The sequence below is a fragment of the Myxine glutinosa genome, chromosome 3 (genome assembly GCF_964187855.1).
Source record: "Myxine glutinosa chromosome 3, kmMyxGlut1.1, whole genome shotgun sequence".
NCBI classification, from domain to species: Eukaryota; Metazoa; Chordata; class Myxini; order Myxiniformes; family Myxinidae; genus Myxine; species Myxine glutinosa.
The window spans coordinates 201,680,272-201,693,180 of NC_136263.1; positions in this window are offsets into that span (position 1 = coordinate 201,680,272).

The following is a 12,909-nucleotide window of genomic DNA, read 5'->3' on the forward strand; positions in this document are numbered from 1 at the left end:
CTGGACAACCATCCCATCTACTTTCTCAACAATCCTCTCCAAGAAGTTCTGTCGCTCAAGCTTTTGGGTCTCACTATCGGCCATGTTCTTTCCTGGGAAAATCACATTTCTAAGCTGGTCTCCAAAGCCAATCGCCGTCTGGGCATCCTCCGTCGTGCAAAGTCCTTTCTGGGCACTTCTGAGCTCCTCACCACATATAAAGCTTTCATCCTCAGCTTGATGGAATACTACTCTCCCCTTTGGGCTGATGCTCCTGCCTCACACCTAGCTCAGCTTCACGCGGTTGAAACCAAAGCATACAGAATAATTGTAATTTCCCACAATGAAGCTGGTTCTGAGGGCCTTTCTCTATCTCACCGCAGTCAAATTGGTTGTCTTTCTGTCTTCTACCGACTCCTCTCCTGCCTTACTCCCCATGCTCTGTCTGTGCTCTGTCCCCCAAATATTCCTGCAGGACGCACAATATCTGCCAGTAACCCTCTTCTGATGAAACTGCCAAAATCAAGAGTCTCTGCTCATCTTCACTATTTAATGCCTCTTTTTTCCCGCCTCTTGAACAAACTCCCTCACTCTCTTCATTCCCTCTCCTCACTCTATGTCTTTAAAACAGCTGTTCACCACCATCTCTTATCTTCCCCATACAACACTTTGATCTTTTCTACCCCCGTTAAAACACCCCAAATCCACCTCTTTCATTCCCCAACTTATTTCCTGAAATTTTTATTAGTGTTCATTTGCTTTATACCACATGTGTACCCTTCCCTGCTCCTTCCACAGATCTACAGAAGTCCTTGTTCTCTCCTGTTGTTGTCCTTGTGTGCTTCCCTCTCCCTCCCCTTCTTGTCTCCCGCTCCCTTCATTGTATGTTTTATGTGTCTGTGCATGTTTTCATGTTCAATCTTAGCTCTTACACGAGCCTCGACTCTGCATACAAAAAAAAGTGATGAAAGGGTGTGGCTTCAGCAATACTAACAGCCATGGGAACAAGGAAAAGCTGCTTCTGGCGTTAATCCTTCATTGGAGCAAAAGAGCCTTTTTGCTCTGACTGCTCTTGTTAGCTGGACCGCAGATGGCTTTTGGAGATTTGTAAAACTCTTTGTAGTTCTTCTGGTCTGCATGACCTGGAGCTTCTGTGGCTGAAGGCAGAAATGACTTGTTCTTCATGTCAGAAACTATTGTTTAATATCTTTATCCCCACACTTTAAAAACAAAATGTGAGGACTTTGCTATCAGCTCCTGTCTGTCTGTTTGTCCATCCATCCGTCACGCTATCTCCTCCTAAACAGTTTTGCAACTTTTTGCCATCTTTCAAATTAACCTTTGTGTTTTTGAGATGTTTTCAGGGAAATAATTGAAAACCTATTGTTTTGTGTCGGACTTTAACCTTGCAAACATCAAAATCGCCCAAAATGACCAATTTGTCCTTACCAAGGTTATCCCAGAAGTATGCGTAAGCTCTTCTTTAACCTTCAAACGACATAAATATGCATATACAAAAAGATTGGCTTACATAAATAAGAGAATGGCTTACCTGCCAAACTTTAAAACTGCCCACACTTGCACATGATCCATTTTCAAATGGACCATAACTGGGTGTACAAGCTTGCAAATTGTGCAAAGAATGTGCCACAGAGTAAACTGCCAAATACACTTTGTAAGTGAATCGAAGAGAAGAAACATCTGTGAAAACGGTCTCAACTTGCTCTAATTCCTCGAGGCCTGTACATGCTTTCAGAGTTGTCTGCTTGGCAATGGTCCAAGAGCAATTGAATATTTTTGACCAGAACTCCAGAATAAAATCTTGAGTATCTTCACCATCAAAGCTATTGTCATCCTTTCGAGCTGTGTCGACTGATTTGGTGGATGTTTCTGCACTCCCATGATCAATAATCAGCAGAGTTTTGCTGAATTTTATCCACATTGATGAAAATGCTGAACTTCCAGCAGTGACATTGTGTCGTAAACAAATGCAAACATTACTGTGATGGAATGTAATGTCATTATCATACATGTTACATTTGTTTATATTTTCATGCTCTCTACAATATGACTCAATTCCCTTCTCACACAATAATGCACAATTTAGATTTTGGAACTTCTTCAATAAAGTTGATTTTTCATTATCTGAATGGTCATTCATGCTGAGATTCAGGCCGTCAGAAAGTTTTCCCTTCCTTGGACGAATGCTCAACAAAAACTCTTTAAAACCTGGAATTTTCCCTGCTGGCAAAGCTGTTCCAATTGTTGTTTCAAATAAATCCATGAACCTCGGAACCAAAAGCTGAGAGTCCACCCAGGCCTCACTTGCAATCCAGATTTTACCTGAAACATTCCTTCGCAACAATGCTTCTGCCATAGGAATTATAATTACATCTCCAGCAAATAGTAGTATTACTCTAGCTTTTGTGTTTGCAATAGTTTCACCTGCAGAATATTTTTTCATTATGACAAACGGAAAAAACTAAATGAGAAATAAAACAATGTAAAATGCTTCTCATCGGATTTTTTTTTTTTTTTTGTATACAAGGTCGAGGCTCATGAAAGAGCTAACATTAATTACACAAAAAGTCAAACCGACACATAAAACACAAAATAAGGGGAGCGGTAGACAAGATGGGGAGAGAGGGGGAAGGACACAAACACAACATTTGAGAGCAGGGACGTCGGGAGAAATGTGGGAGGGGGAGGGCTTGGTGGGAGGAGAGGTATAAAACATATGGACACTACAAGGACTTCCAGGAACGACGTTGGAATTTCAAAAAAGTGGATCTGGGGTGAATTTACGGGGGTAGAAAAGATCAAGGTTTTGGATGGGGGAAGATAAGAGATGGTGGTGAAAAGCTGTTTTAAAGACTTGAAGGGAGTGAGGGAGTTTGTTCCTGAGGCGGGAGAAAAGAGGAATGAAAGAGTGAAGGTGAGCAGAGAGCCTAGATTTTGGCAGTTTAACCATAAGAGGGTTGCTGGCAGATCTTGTGCGACCTGTAGGAATATTAGGGAGACAGACCACAGAGAGAGCTGGGGGAGCAAGGCCAGAGAGGAGTCGGTAGAAGACAGAAAGACCACCAACCTGCCTTCAGTGAGTGAGTGAAAGGCCCTCAGAGTTAGCTTCATCGCAGGAGATTCCAATAATTCTGAAAGCTTTTGTTTCAACAGCGTGAAGCCGAGCTAGGGGTGGGGTAGGAGCACTGGCCCAGAGGGGGGAACAGTTCCATTGAGCTGTGGATGAAAGCCTTGTGTGTGGTGAGGAGCTCAGGTGTGCCAAGGAAGGACTTCGCACGACGGAGGATGCCCAGTCGGCGACTGGCTTTGGAGGCCAGCTTGGAAATGTGGTTTTCCCAAGAAAGATCATGGCAGATAGTGAGAACCAAAAGCTTGACAGAACTTCTTGGAGAGGATTGTTGAGAAAGTAGATGGAAGGGTTTTCCAGTCGGTCTTTTCGGAGAGACATAGTAAGAGTGTGAGATTTGTCAGGATTGAAAGACATGTTCCACTTGTTTAACCAGTCTGTGATTTTGTCCAGGTCTGCAGAGAGTGAGGAGGCTGCAGACTGCTGATCTGAGGGATTAGGAATGGAGCGGCAGATAGTGGAGTAATCAGCAAAGAGATAGAGAGGATTTTCCAAAGAGCCGGAGAGATCATTGATGAAGACCAGAAATAGCACAGGGCCCAGAACACTACCTTGGGGAACTCCAGCCAGAACAGGAAGGGGAGATGACAGAAATCCATTCAGGGCCACACGTTGCGTACGACCAGAGAGGAAGTCCGCAAGCCATGAGTGGATATTTCCATGGATACCATAGGAGGAGGGTTTGGTGAGCAGAGCTGGGTGCCAGACCGTATCGAAGGCATGGGATATGTCAATGGAGACAGCTCTGATTTCCTGTTTGGCATTGAGGACCTCCATCCATTGTTGAGACAGCAGAAGCACGGTAGGATAAAATGTGAGGATATATCACAAGCAAGTTCTGTCACCATTTATTCAAGGTTTGTATGACCAACAGACTTACACAAATACCATTCCAAAGACCACACACCAAATACTGGGCCTTCTGCCCAAGTGTGACGTCACCACCTCCCCCACCCCCCGGAAGTCACTGGATCCAGATCTGGCCTATCAGTAAAATACAAAACGTAAAGTGTTCAGCCTGGCAGAGGTATGCGCTCTACAGAGTGCCTTTCAAGTTGGTTTATGTAATACATCAGCTAATTATTTAAACTAGGGCATGCCCGTACTATATATATATCTAAAATTATATCCCCCCCCCTCTATTTACATGAAATGGTTTGGTCCATTCGCAAAGCCAAAGCGAACGGCTTGCGAGTACGGTGACAATCCCCCCCCCCCCCCTCTATTTACATGAAATGGTTTGGTCCATTCGCAAAGCCAAAGTGAACGGCTTGCGAGTACGGTGACAATCCCCCCCCTCTATTTACATGAAATGGTTTGGTCCAAAGCGAACGGCTTGCGGAGTTTGGTAAAGAAATCGCCATAGCTCGGTAACTACTTCTCCGATTAATATGAAACCTTGAAAAGGCACATCCTCAGGTCCCCAGCAATATACCTGGCAAGTTTCAAGTATATCGGACCCGTGGTTGTCGAGAAACAGCGGTCACAGACAAACGACACACAGACACACAGACACACACACATACACACAGAGATTACTGGAATTATAGATAGACTAGGACGTGACCGTACGTGGGTGCCCGTTCCTTGCCAAAAAAAAAAAAAAAAATGTCTTCGCCCTTGCATGCATGGGCGTGCCCATGGGCCCATGGGCGTGCCCGTAAGTGCGTGATGTGACCGTACAATGAATGTATCGTCCCGACGCCGCAGCTCGGATGGCGCTGCAGTTAATCGGGCCTGTATCGGCAGAGTTATTATAAACGTGTACTACAATCGATCGTACCTTACAGCGTCTGCTCGCCACGTTCAGCATCAGTACGTCGTCACTATGACTATCCGTAAGTCCGGAAGTGACGTCCTCATTTGACTGTCCGGAAGGTCGCATATCGCAGTTACGATGAATCGCAAATTAGTTTTAATTCGTTTTAAAACATAGTTTAACGCCAACATAGCGGCAACATAGTTTGCCAACGTGAAATAAATGAATACGCTCTCAAATGTGCCGTCCGAGGCAGAGTCTGTTCGCCACGTTCGGCACACGTGATAGCTCGCTGCTCTCTGATTGGTTGAATCGTTTTTTGGACATAGCTCGGTAACTACTTCTCCGATTAATATGAAACCTTGAAAAGGCACATCCTCGGGTCCCCAGCAATATACCTGGCAAGTTTCAAGTATATCGGACCCGTGGTTGTCGAGAAACAGCGGTCACAGACAAACAAACAAACACACAGACACACAGACACACAGAGATTACTGGAATTATAGATAGATGTAGCACTTATCATCTTTTTCACAATAAACCTGTCAACTTTTTCTCTCAATGTTGTATTTCACATCAATGACAAATTCTTAAAAATTGCTCAATCGGTGTCATGCTTTTCATCCAATGTCGTGCTTTCATCCAACCTATTGTCATAAATCAATATCGTATTTCATACAAATTTCATCAACCCTGTTTTTAGTATTTCCGTCTTCATCTCATATTTTATCCCAGTTTGTTCCTGGCCCACAGAAAGAATACCCTGGTAGGTGTACTTCTCCATATATCCCAGCTGTTGGAAATTTACTTACTGAAAAAAAACTTTTGCATATCACTGTCAGTTTTTGTTTGAGAAGAATTTGCTATTTTTCGTTCCACACTTAGAAAATGCCGACTTTTGTATAACTCTATTATTTTACTTTTAACACGAGATATTTTTTAATATTAGTTTTAAATTTTACATTTGAGACCAAAAATTATCGCTGATGCTTCAGTCATTCCATTAATTTATGTGAAACTTTAAAAATCCTCCACAGAGTGCATAAACCGTTTTAACTTTCAGTCTATACCAGCAAAGGGAAAGCCCTCCCTTTGTTTGGGCAGGATATAGGCAATTTGTATAGTATCAATACGTCATCGTGGTACAATTTATTATCTTCAACGATAAAAGTCCTTCTTGGCCATGGGAGATAACATCATGGGTTCTGAAATAATACACCGCTTTAATAATGAACGTTACTTCGTGCAGTATTATTGGCTGATACGTACTGTGTCGTTGAAAGATCCATGACGCGTATGTTTTAGATATGATTTTAACAATCGCTTTGTTTGTGTTTCACACTGAATGTAAAACGCAAAGGTAGATAGATGATTTATTGTGATACATGATATATTTGTGATATATAATGCCAATTTGGATATATGCTTTGCATGGAAATTGTGATATCCGATATCTATCTATAATTCCAGTAATCTCTGTGTGTATGTTTGTTTGTCTGTGACCGCTGTTTCTCGACAACCACGGGTCCGATATACTTTAAACTTGCCAGGTATATTGCTGGGGACCCGAGGATGTGCCTTTTCAAGGTTTCATATTAATCGGACAAGTAGTTACCGAGCTATGTCCAAAAAACGATTCAACCAATCAGAGAGCAGCGAGCTATCACGTGTGCCGAACGTGCCGAACAGACTCTGCCTCGGACGGCACATTTGAGAGCGTATTCATTTATTTCACGTTGGCAAACTATGTTGGCGTTAAACTATGTTTTAAAACTAATTAAAACTAATTTGCGATTCATCGTAACTGCGATATGCGACCTTCCGGACAGTCAAATGAGGACGTCACTTCCGGACTTACGGACTCGCAAGCCGTTCGCTTTCCGTTCACGCAAGCCGTTCGCTGGACCAAACCATTTCATGTAAATAGAGGGGGGGGATATAATTTTAGATATATATATAGTACGGGCATGCCCTAGTATTTTAAACTCCGATAACTTTGGTAACCTCCGGTAAATTTGGATATATGCTTTGCATGGCAATTGTTATATATGATATATTTTAACCTCCGGTAACTTAGCAGTCACTCTGAAGGGATTACTGTTACGATTATATTTACTATAATATTAACGTTACATTATTATTATTATTCCGAAAATGATATTACGATCAAGAAACTGAGGATAATTCCTTACTCCCACGGTTATCAGTACCGTACACCGCTTATCATCGATTCATGAACTATACACCACTTCAATCCATTAACTTTGCATTCATGACAACAACAACAACATGCATTTTAAAGGCCATTTTCCCTGCTAGAGCGGGGGTTAGCCTTTTTTCATGCATTTTCTTTTGCATTTCATGCTTTCATGCTTTTTTCATGCATTTTTTCATTTCATGCATTTGCATTCATGACATTGGGATTAAAGTGTTACGGTTATATAAACTATAATATTATTGCTAACGTTATTATTATTAATACAAAAACGATACTATTGTATTAAGAAACCTGGACTAATTCCTGACTCCCGCAGTTATCAGTACCATACACCACTTGTCATTGATTCACGAACCATACACCACTTCAATCCATTAACTTTGCATTCATGACATTGGGATTAAAGTGTTACGGTTATATAAACTATATTATTATTGCTGACGCTATTATTATTAATACAAATACGATACTATTGTATTAAAAAACCTGGACTAATTCCTGACTCCCGCAGTTATCAGTACCAGGCACCACTTGTCATTGATTCACGAACCATACACCGCTTCCATCCAGCAAATTTTCAGTCACGACTATGTTCCGATTATATTTTTACATTTTAATTATTAATGTTACATTATTATTATTATTATGAAAATGATATTAACGATCAAGAAAACAAGGCTAATTCCTTACTCCTGCGGTTATCAGTACCATACATCGCTTATCATTGATTTATGAACCATACACCACTTCAACCCATTAACTTTGCATTCATGACATTGGGATTAAAATGTTATGGTTATATATATGCTATATTATTATTGTTAACGTTATTACAATACTCACAATAAGTTAGGGATATTGGCAGGTTCTTCGGTGTGGTTGATTTTGTGTATTAATTATGTTGAAAAAAGTTGTTGGTCCTAATTCTATGGTTATTAATTAGTGTGAAAAAACACAACATTCTTGATTTCAATACCCTAACCCTAAACCCAATAAAAACATAAACTCACCCCCACAATATCCCTAACTTATTGTGAGTAGTGTATTATTATTACGAAAACGATACTACTGTATTAAGAAACCTGAGCTTAATTTATCCAAAGTGTCCTGAAGGTGAGGCATGAAGACACGAAGCATAAGGCCTATGCAGTCATGGCCAAAAATATTGGCACCCTTGCACTTCTTTCAAATAATTAACCAAAAAATATTTTGGGGATCCACATATGTATTTCTTTGGATTGCAGTGGAACAACACAAAAAAAGCTTTAAAAATTCACGAAACTTGGCTTATTCCACACAAAAATCCGAAAATGGCCGGGACAATATCATTGGCACCTTTTAGAAGTTGTTAGAAATAGTTAGATTTCAAGCAGATGAGTCTCCTTTACTTTGGAATTGAACTCACCTTTGGTGAGATGCAGGTGCCTGCAATATAAAAATCACTCTTTCAACCAGCTGGAGTAGAGAAAATAAGTCATTCTGCTGAAAATCAATTAAAGAATCGTGCAGACTGTCATGGTCTTCAAGCATCCATCAATCATCTGGACTGGTCTCCCATCTCTACTGCCTCTGACAAAGTCTTCCTGGGAATTCTTCCAAAGTAAACTGCTCTCTTTCATGCACAGATTTATCCCATCTCGTCTTCAGTTGTCACACCCTTCCTCCCGTCCATGGTACACTGAAACTTGTGGTGAGGCAGTTGCCATGAAACAACTTGCCTTCACCTCATGGAAGGCTAATCTAACTGAAGTCAATCTCAGTTCCTTTCACAAAGTTTGGAACAAGTGTATATCGACCCTCAGGAAAGCCAGGAAACACTATCTCTGTACTATCAAGACTGAACTCTCAAACCTGTCTCCCCCTTCTCCAAATCCTGGTGGCATCTGGTCAAATCTGTTTCTGGTGTTTGTTCCCCCGCCATCCCCTCCCTTACGTTAAACGGCTACACAGCTGACGCCGCACATGAAAAAGCCAAATGCCTTAACTCTGTGTATTTGCCTCAAAATCTTGTGTCCCGAACCCATCTCTCTGTGTACCCACCTTTCCCAGTCGAACCCAGCTGCTCCTGGACTCTGTGGCCTTCTCGCCTGAAAAGGTGAAGAAGTTTTTTCAAACCTCTACTCTAATTCTGCAACTGGACCAGACGGCATCAGCCCACAGGTCCTAAAATCCTGCTCTGCCGCTTTATCTCACCCTTTCTCTGTTCTCTTCACCCTCTCTTTTGCTCAAGGTTATCTGCCATCTGCTTGGAAATCAGCGAACCTTACCGCTTTACACAAAAAATATGCAGAAACATATCCTTGCAACGACAGACCAATCAGCCTGCTCCCATGAATCAGCAAGGTCATAGAATCGCTCATCGCTTCTGACATCAAATCCTTCCTCTCCTCCAATGACTTGATCTCGGATAATCAATTTCGATTCAGACCAGGTCACTCAACTCTGGACCTGCTGCTTCTGCTGTCTCAACAATGGATGGAGGTCCTCAATGCCAAACAGGAAATCAGAGCTGTCTTCCTTGACATATCACATGCCTTCGATACGGTCTGGCACCCCGCTCTGCTCAACAAACTCTCCTCCAATGGTATCCATGGAAATCTCCACGCATGGCTTGCGGACTTCCTCTCTGGTCGTATTCAACACGTTGCCCTGAATGGATTTCTCTGATCTCCCCTTCCGGTTCAGGCTGGAGCTCCCCAAGGCAATGTTCTGGGCCATGTGCTTTTTCTGGTCTTCATCAATGATCCCCTGACTCTCTGGTAAATCCTCTCTATCTCTTTGCTGATGACTCCACTCTATGCCGCTCCATAACTTATCGCACAGATCAGCTGTCTGCAGCCTCCTCACTCTCTGCAGAACTGGACCAAATCACAGACTGGTCCAACAAGTAGAACATGTCTTTCAATCCTGACAAATCTCACACTCTCACAATGTCTCTCCGAAAAGACTGACTGGACAACCCTCCCGTCTACTTTCTCAACAATGCTTTCCAATAAGTTCTGTCACTCAAGCTTTTGGGTCTCATTGTCTGCCATGATCTTTCCTGGGAAAACCACATTTCCAAGCTGACCTCCAAAGCCAGTCACTGACTGGGCATCCTCCGTCTTGCGAAGTCCTTCCTTGGCACACTGGAGCTCCTCACCAAATGCAAGATTTTCATCCAGAGCTTAATGGAATACTGCTCTCCCCTCTAGGCTGATGGTCCTGCCTCACACATAGCTCGGCTTCACGCCGTTGAAACCAAAGCTTTCAGAATCATTGGTATCTCCCGCAATGAAGCTAACTCCGAGGCCCTTTCACTCACTCACCATAGTGAAGTTGGTGGTCTTTCTGTCTTCTATCGACTCCTCTCCGGCCTAGCTCCCCCAGCTCCGTCTCTGCTCTGTCCCCCAAATAATCCTACAGGTCGCACAAGATCTGCCAGCAACCCTCTTTGATGAAACTGCCAACATCAAGTCTCTCTGCTCACCTTCACTTTTTCATTCTTCTTTTCTCCCGCTTCTGGAACAAATTCCCTCACTCTCCTCAATCCCACTCCTCCCTCCATGTCTTTAAAACAGCTGTTCACCACCATCTCTTATCTTCTCCCATCCAAAACCTTGATATTTTCTACCCCCGTTATTTCACCCCACATCCACTTTTTTGAAATCCCGACTTCTTTCCTGGAAGTCCTAGCAGTATCCATGTGTTTTATACCATTCCCACCCCTCCTTTCCCACGCCACCTCCCCCCAAGCCCTCTCCTTCCCACAGATCTCCCATGTCCCTGTTCTCTGCTGTTGTACTTGAGTGCTTCCCTCTCTCTCACCATATTGTCTCCCGCTCCCTTTGTCATACGTTTTATGTATCCAATTGTCTTTTTTTTTGTGATTAATGTTAGCTCTTACACGTGCCTCGATCTTGCATACCAAAAAATAATAATAATGAGTTACTTCATTATTATCGATTCATTGAGTACTTATTTATTGTCTTTGTCTTCTGGGCATTATCTCAAGCACCTTTTGCGCTAGGAAACTGATATTTGGACATGCCAGTGACCACGTGATGTGGCTATAAAGGATATTTTTGATTTATTTATTAATCGCACCTCCTACCTCAAAACCGCGATACGCGTGCGAGACTGCGCTGTCCGGTTGAGATCCCTCCCCTCTGAGATGAGCTCTTTGTCCAGCTTCATTCCCATCTGAGTTAAACCATTAACCCTCCCCCCTGCCATGTTGTGTTGCCCTGTCCAGACCTTTTCGTCCATTCGAAAAAGACTCCTGCCTGCAGACAACGGGCACGAGTGAAAGACTTGCCCTAGCCGGCCCGCAGAAAGTAAGGTTACCATAAGTGATCTTTCAAAAAAGAGGACACTCCGGAATGTTCATGTATTATCGGTGTGTGTTTGCAAGGGACATGCCCCGGCCGCTTTGTGTGAGCCTTGGGCCGGGAACTTCCCTTTGGCCAAGCAGACAGGCACGCGGGATTAATGGCTGCGGACGTTGGAGAAAGGGAGGAGTCTCCTCTGGCATTCTCTTGGGTGGGAGTGAGGGGGGGGGGGGGGGAAGGAACTTTGTTCCAACATTTTTTGTGGTCAGTGCCCCCCCCCCCCCACCCCCCCAACTTGGCCATGTTTTCGAGGAGGCATGAGGCCCTTTTTGGATTGTTTTGTGAAGGCCCATCAATAGGGGTGTGCTGGACATCGGGGTGTGGGTGTGTTGCTCCAGCTGGTGTCCTCCCTCTCAGATCAGATAGGGTGGTTGGCATGGAGTGCCGTTTCTTCCCGGTTCGGAAGTGGGGACTTGTGTGAAAATTCCGTTGCTCGGCTGAGATGTGCATTTTGAAGGTGTTTGCTGCAACGAAAAATATGTTGTTTTTTGTGAGTGACTTCATCATGTTGTTGTCTTTTTCCAAAGCTTAAAATGTACTTTGACAACAATTGTATTGATTCCAGTCCTGTGTCCAGATCCTTTGTGGAGTGATGCAATACATTATCCCCAGGGTATTTGTATTCGGGTGGAAGGGCTTTGTGGCTGCAGTTTGAACCCTGCGTGTCGCTCCTCGGGATTGTGGAGTGTCGGGTTCAATGGTTGCTGGTCTGATCCAACCACACCTCCCCAGCACAGCCGCTGCCTATACCCCCACCCCAGCAGTTCTCCTGCACCCCTCGAGCCCACCGGTTCCCCTGATCCCCGCTCTGCCGGTTCACCTGCTCCCCCCCCCCCCCCTCCCACCGCCCACCCAAGGATTACAGACTGTAATGCTTGGTACCAAATAATAATCTGAACAAAAAGCAATAGGATATCCTCCGGTACCCGAAGAAACAACGAATATATTTTCAAATTCAACTTTATAGAATAGATGACTAGCAGAAGTACCCGGCATTGCCGGGCGGGGGAGGGGAGGGGGAGGGGGAGGGGGAGGGGGAAAGGGAGGGGAAGGGGAGGGGAAGGGGGAAAGGGGAAGGGGAGGGAACGGGGGGGAGGGGAGGAGAGGGGGGGAGGGGAGAAGAGGGGGGAAGGGAGGGGGAGGGGGGGAGAGGAGGGGGAGGGGAGGATGGAGGGGGGAGGGGAGGACGGAGGGGGGAGAGGGGGTGGGGAGGGGAGAGAGAGAGTGGAGGGGATGGCAGGGAGAGGGGGGAGGGGGAAGGGGAGGGAGGGGAAGGAGAGGGGGAGGGGAGGGGGAGGAAGAGGGGGGAGGGGAGAGGAGGGGGAGGGAGGGGTAGGGGGAGGGGAGGAAGGGGGAGCGGAGGGGGTCGGGAGGGGGAGGGGGAGGGGAGGGGGAGGAGAGGGAGGGTGAGGGGAGGGGGGAGGAGGAGGAGGGG